Genomic DNA, 6,668 nt, shown 5'->3' with positions numbered 1-6,668 from the left:
ACACCTTTTAGACATCAGTGGGGAAAAGGCTTTCTCATTTATAAATGTCATTAAATTAACAACCAGAAGGGGTCACTAAAACACAACTCATTTCCAATTCATCACTGTACAAAAATAAAAAAATACTACACTAGGGGAAGCTCGAACATCAGCATGGTCAAACTGAATATCAGAAAAATGTTGCTTACTGAATCCCTATTGATACACCCTATATATACACCTTTGTCCGGCTACAACAATACTATGAAAAAACAACTATAGATCATAATGATGGAATGAATGAGTGATAACACACATTTTAAAGAATCTCACTTTGTAAATAGGTGGAATGAAACAGTATTTAGTGCCTCCTGAATAGATTGATTTTATAGTTTGTTTTTTTTACACTGTGTTTATTGAGATATAGAAAACCCTCCGTTTACAGAACGTTCAATGCAAACCACATTACCCATAACCCCCCACCTTCCCTCCCCCACAGACAGTAAACTACAACCTAATAGTCATACTAGTGGTATTAAGTATTCAGTATTGCATTCAGTCAAGGAAAATACAAATGAGAAAAAAAAATAATAATAATAATAAAAACAAAAATACATTTAAAAAAATAAATAAATGAATAAATAAGAGAGAAAATAAATATGTAGTTTAAGTTAGCAAAATATAGTAGTTGTAAAACCAAGCAATATGCATGCTATGTGCGAGTGCTATAATATTGATCTAAATGAGGCTGTGGTGCATCTGGCCAAGTAAGGCTAAAGCTCCCTGCAGTGTCACATCTGGTATGGGTTATGGGTATCAAAAAGGTTATAAAGTCTCCCCAGCATTTGTCAAAAAGAGATGTCTTCCTCTTGAGGTTAAACATAATCTTTTCAGAAGGTCGGTATGATGACAGTTATTTAAGCCAGTGTTTCCCAACCAGGGGTACCCTTAGGGGCATGTGAGCACATTGCAGGGGGTAGGTGGAAAAATTAAGAATTTATTTCCAAAATAATAAACAATATTCTCAGTCATTTCACAAGTCCGTCAATAAAATGGTACGTGTGCGCTATGACTTGTTTTTAACGTTTAAATGCCTGTTTGAAGGGGACATATTCAATAATTAATTATTTGTTTTGTATTTATTTATTTATATTACTCATTATTTTTTATTTATTCTCATTTTTTTTTTCTAATTTCAACTTTATTATCTTTCTTTAATAACAATATAATCATAATATATTAGTATTAATAATAGAAACACTTACTATAATATTATTTCTTATATTTATAATTTTTATTGCCTTGAAGGCAACATAATTTTATGTTTAAATTGAGTTAAATAAGAAGGTAATGCCTGAATATGAATTGTTCAGTTTAGGAAGATGAAATAAAATAACTTGCTTTGAATATTCAGTTGTGTTATGTTCTACTTTTGGAGAATTATGAACACGTGTAAGTGAGGGGGTACTCATGGTATGACAAAAAGGCTCAAGGGGTCCACATGATAGGAAAGGTTGAGAACCACTGCTTTAAACCACAGGGGTACCCCAGGTGGCTCCTCACTTTTCCAGCAAATGCCTATGCATTTGTTAGTCGCTAAGGGCTAGTCTGACAAAATGATTTATAGCCCCTTAGGTTAGGTGGCAAAACTGAGCAGTTCCCCAGCAATATCAATCTGGTATTGGTTGGGATCTCCGTCCCGACTACTTTTGTGATGATGTCCAGAACAGATCGCAATAATGCTCCAGGCACTTAAATGTCCAAAACATATGTATAAGAGATCCTGATTCAGCTTTGCACCTAGGGCAGTGTTCTGAGTAGCTACTGCTTATCTTATGGAGAAGTTCAGGTGTATAATAAACTCTGTGTATAAAGTTGAACTGTACTAGTTTATGTCAGTTCATGTACTAATCAAGATCATATCCATCATCCATCATCATTATTATGATTATCACTTTTAACTAAAAAAAAAAAGCAGTATAAATCCCCATATTTTTTAATGCTTTTTATTTTTTTTTATTTTACTTTTAATAACAACACTTTACAGTGCATAATAAAACCACAAAAGTACATAGTGTAAAACCACAATAAAAAATTAAGCTAAAATACTATGAAAATAAAAACAACAGTAAAAGTGACGCTAAAAACACAGAGACATGGCAGTGATGGTCAGGTGGGAAATGCTGTTGTAAATAAGTGGGTTTTGAGTCGGGCTTTGAATTGTGAGAATGTGTCCATGTTCCTGAGATCCAGAGGTAATGAGTCCCAGAGCGGCCGAAAGCTCTCAAGTAGCCCCTGTAGTGCCATGATGTACCCCTAGGGGTACACATACCCCTATTTGAGAAACCCTCCCTAATATAATGTCTACAGTTAATGACCACACTGCTGTCACTTGATGATATTATCTAAGTCAGACATCATAGTGATACAATTTTATAGCCTATTCAATCTAAATCCAAAATACTGTAGATTCTTGAACTAATGGAAAAAGCATTCTCTCCTTTAAAATTTAATAGAATTTAAAGATACATTTAAATACATCTGTGGCTACAATGTAGCTTGCCACTACTGGCATGACTGATGTGAATGAACAATGGTTTCTGTAACACGCTTTGAGTCTCGTTGGAAAAAAGCGCTACATAAATCCAAGCCATTAATATTATTATTAGAAGGAAGGAAGAGGAGATGCTGAAGGGCCTGATAACTCTATTATTAAAATAACTATTTTTCTTATCTTTCAGACATTTTTGAAAAACTAAAGTAAAATGCAAGTCAACCCAAACCAAGCCATATGAAGGAGCTTTAAAGCTGGGTTTCACAACCACTGGGTCACGGTCCATTTAACAGGACGATTGGAAATACAACACATTTAAAATTCTCAGGTTAGATTTCTCTACCGACTTTAATTTTGAAATAAGCATTGGAGCAACTTCCTGTTGCTTCATCTAAGTGAAGTAGTTTTTAAAACACACAACAACAAAAAAAAAAAAAAAAAAATCAGTGAATTATAGATATAATCCAATCCTCATAATGGTACGTCTGATTTGTGGAAGACAAAAAACACTTATAGTGGGACACGTCAAAAGTAACAGTAGAATAGGTACAGTATGTGCTAAAAATAACAGACTATGTGCAGCCTTTCCATAATGATGTATCGACTTTGTGGCTCCATCTGTGTTAATCAACACAAAAGATTGGCATAAGCAAGCGGAGTCAGGAAGCAGCGCTGATAAAGCTTTGCTTGCAATAAAATCTAAAACCTTTGATCAGCCAATGTTTTTCTGTAACGCATTAGGAACATGTTATCAAGAAGTTCCTAACGATACTAGAAGATAGCAAATTCATACTGATGTTTTTAAAGTGCTGTCCTGTGCACGTACTATACACTGTGATTGCATGTGCCCTGGAAATGTACTCCAATTGCATATATCAATATATATATATATTAGCTAATTTTGTATCAAATACTAGTTTTAGAAGCCGCTGCTTTTACTTCTCAGAACATGTAAATGTCAGTTAGATGGATTTCTGAGTGTGTCCTAACCCAGACCTTCCCCATAACAAGCTACACTACAGAACTCACTCACACGTGCTGTCTCTTACAGGTGAAAAAGCCAAAAGTAGCACATATTGTGCAGCTGTTTGTTAATAAATGTGCCTGTGTAGCATTTTGCATCAGCGAATTTAACCCAGAATTATCTTTCTGGTCATACTTAATCTGATCATTGTCTAGATTTATATCATATATCACTATTTTGAGAAAAAAATACTGACGTATGAGTTTTGGTCCATATCGCCCAGAATGTTCACAGCATTTCAATGTTAATAAAGGTCGGCCTACCAGATTCTAATCACATAATTGCAATTAGTAGGTGTAAGTGGTGAACAAGTGAGTATTTTACATTTTTTGCACACTTGTCTTAACATATAAGGGATATTGGAGCTTTGTTTGGGGGGGGGGGGGGGGGGGGGGGGTGGCTAATAGCGGGCGCCAGATCAAATCCAAATCCAAAACTTGACAGGTATGCATCAGTATGAAAATACTAATAAAAACCTTCCTTTCTGTGCCAACCTGCAGCTCACTGAGAATCAACTATCTGAAAAACAGTTGATTATGTTTGGCTATAACAGTGCAGTTCTTTGTGAGATGATGATTGGACTTATATGCAAATCAGACAGGCTCAAAGAAATGTGTGCAGCATCCCCTGTGCTATCCTACTTAGCTGTTAGCAGTTAGCTGCTTTTTGGAAACAGTGCAAACATAACATATGAAGACAAAGGTAGTAGGATACACTTCATTTTCAGCAAATACATTACCAATGACTTTATCTGTATGTCTCTGTAAATAGTAAAGAAATCCTGTTGCTTATTATAGCATAATAACTAGAGATGGGAGATATTTGTGGACCTACAATATTATTGTCCGATATTTGCCAGAAGATGTAATATCGGTTGACTTCGGTTAATATTTTAACTATTGGTGGGGAAAATAAATAAATATGGCCCTTTTTCCATGTCCAGTCTGGTATCATATTAAAATTAGGTTTTATATATAGTATATATATATATAGTACAGCTAGTTATTTGAACTCAACTTCTTCAAAAACTTGACAAAGAATATCTTATTAAGTTATTGTAAAGAGACGTCACATCAACAAACAAAAAGAAGAAGAAGAAGAAGAAGAAGAAGAAGAAGAAGAAGAAGAAGAAGCTAGTATCTTGACCTATCATGACATATCTAGTGTTTATCAAATGGGGGTACGTGTACCCCTAGGGGTATGTGATGGCACTACAGGGGGTACTTGATAGAGAGAGAGAGAGAGAGAGAGAGAGAGAGAGAGGAAAGTTAACAAATAAAGTGCCAAACTTGGTTCCACCCCAGGTGTGAGATGAGCAGAAATGATAATAACTATAGAAATAAATCTATTCAGGAGCCACTAAATCTGTGTTTTTGAACCTTGGGGTTTGGACCCTATGGGGTCACCTGAAGTTCAAATGGGGTGGCGAAAAATTTCTGAAAAATGTAAATAGATTTTTGGATGTATTTAATTATTATTCTTAAAAAACAAAACAAAAACACACTTTGTGAAATATAAATCTAGTTCAGCTAGAAAAAAAGATGTCTTTGGGGTCGCCAGAAATTCTTGGGGTCAAGATCTAAAAAGGTTGGGAACCATTTAACTAAATACTGTTTCTTTACACTTATTTACAAAATGAGATTCTTTAAAATGTGTGTTATTACTCGTTCTATCCATCATTATGCTCTTTAGTTGTTTTTAAATAGTTTTCTAAGCAAAATGTTGGAGTCGGCAAAGGGGGGACTTGAGCCAAAAAACGTTGAGAACCACTGACCTATTCCATACGATGCTGCCAGTACACACTATGGGCAGCTGTATTTATTTGACTCTTGCGTAACATCGGCCAATCTTCTTGAGTCTGAATATCTTGTTTTTCCACTTCTGTTGTAATCGAGGACAAAAAGCTGAGAATGCGTTTTTATCTTTTTGATCATCAACGTTAAAGTACAGGATTAAGGATTACTTTGTACAGTATCGACACACAGACGTATATTGACATTATGTTTGTTACCGCCTTCAATTCAGTAACCTTAAACACTTACTTTCATTATTTAATGGGGAACCTATCCAAAATGACCTTTGTGTTTTTAAAAGAGGCAATATTCAGACACCATCAACGAGTACTAACACATTATTTAACACTTTTTGTTTTACCACAGCACTGCTGAAATGAAAGAAGCTATTTTTAAAGTGAAACAGCAAAGCCATTTCAGCTGCAGAGGCAGAACATTGTGAGTTATTTATTGAGGTAGGTCATAAAAAATACTGTTGTTACTGTATTTCTTGGTGATTATATCCCACATGGCCATAAAAAGGGTGAAAACAGGACTTTCTACTTAAGCGCTTGCTTTAATAGTGCTAATAACGCAAATTACAAATTACAGCAGAAAAGCAGATAATTATTTATTTATAATTTCTGCCTCAGAACGTTTGACATGGGACAAAGGTTCACGTCAACTCTTTTTTTTTTTTTAACAAACCTCTGTATTATTTTTTGACGCATACAGAGAAACCATAATGTCCTGAAAAAATAAAAGCATAAATATAGCGTTTTGTATATTTTCTTGAACTAACTTTGATCTACAGAATAATTTAAGATAACAAGCATGACTTTATTTATTCAATGAAGCAATGGGGGGCAGAAAGTATACAGTATATATCTGTAAATACAGTCACAAAATTGTTACTTGACACACAGCGACATAACGTGGTTACCCAATGGACCGAACCAGATCAATCCAAGCATTTTTTATAAAGAAAATAATGAGATTTTTACTACTAATGTGCCTACTGTGTTATTAATTGATGTAAATGACTACTTAGACATTAAAAAATACATCTTAAAAGCAAAACAGTGATGCACAAACATCTGAACAATTACTATGCAGGGTTTTACATCATAATTCTTATTATCCCAGTCATTTTCTTGTTCAAATGATCAAACTTAGATACTATGATTGGTCAAAAATGGACCGCGGGCCTTCATTTTGACCTGCGCGCATTAGTCATTTGGTGAAATAACAAATAGCTCACTGGATCAGTTCCAAATATCTATAACTGCACGTATTACATCTAAAAAAAATTTTTATATACAGTAGGGATGTAACGATT

Source organism: Gouania willdenowi, chromosome 24 (assembly GCF_900634775.1).
Source record: "Gouania willdenowi chromosome 24, fGouWil2.1, whole genome shotgun sequence".
Lineage (NCBI taxonomy): Eukaryota > Metazoa > Chordata > Actinopteri > Blenniiformes > Gobiesocidae > Gouania > Gouania willdenowi.
The sequence above is the reverse complement of the archived record's forward strand: the minus strand, read 5'-3'. Positions refer to the sequence as shown.